We start from the raw sequence: 873 nt of genomic DNA, 5'->3' as shown, positions 1-873 counted from the left end.
TTCTAAGAGTAAATAGTTTTGAAAAAAGAGTGAGGTAAGCTGTGTCAGGATGTCATCCTCTCATCTGTTGTTCTTGATAAGCACTCAGTAGCTCAGCTACTGGTGGCTTAGCAAATAAAAATACGTGGAGAAGCAACTATGGTAAGGGGGGCAGTTAGACTGTAAATGCTGAGAGTTAGTGAGGACTCCTCAAGAGTGGTTGGTCTGGGCAAGGTGGCCCTTTGCTTCTCTGATCCCTCTCTGAAGACCTCTGGGCTATTCCTTCCTGCCATGGTAAAGGTAACCCTCTTACCTGCAGTGCTAAAAGTCCTGCAGAGGCCCCAAGAAGACCCTCCAACAGCAGCACCATCATTCCCTAGCAACGTGCTGTAGCAACAAGGGGCTTTTGTTTTCTGTGCTGGCACCTGGAAGTCAGCTGGCAATTGGTTAAGCTGTGTCTCTCCCAAGAACCAACCTTACTGAAAAGGTACACCTCAACTAACTTGGACTTTATTTTCTTTCATTTCCCCTTGCCTGGAACAATAGTGTAATTAATCTATCATTGCTTTGGAGTATGTTATTTCTTTGTTGGCTTATTAAGAGGCATTATTATTCTGTATACTATTGGATAATGAAATTCCCACAGCAAACCTATGTTAAATTATTGGCAAAGACAAACCCAGTCTCTGAGCATAGTTTTCCACCCCAAACAAAGCAGGGACCTAGGAAAGCTTTCAATTCAGGGACTGCAAACTCAGAAGCCATCATGGGCCAGGCAGGCATCATGGCTGCTTATATATATGTATGTGAAGCAATTGTGAAAACATTGTAGAGAGTGGTGAGGCCTGTGGTAAACTGGAGAATGTACACTGTAATTTTCAATAACATTGGGCT

This window comes from Hipposideros armiger, unplaced genomic scaffold (assembly GCF_001890085.2).
Source record: "Hipposideros armiger isolate ML-2016 unplaced genomic scaffold, ASM189008v1 scaffold_958, whole genome shotgun sequence".
Lineage (NCBI taxonomy): Eukaryota > Metazoa > Chordata > Mammalia > Chiroptera > Hipposideridae > Hipposideros > Hipposideros armiger.
The sequence above is the reverse complement of the archived record's forward strand: the minus strand, read 5'-3'. Positions refer to the sequence as shown.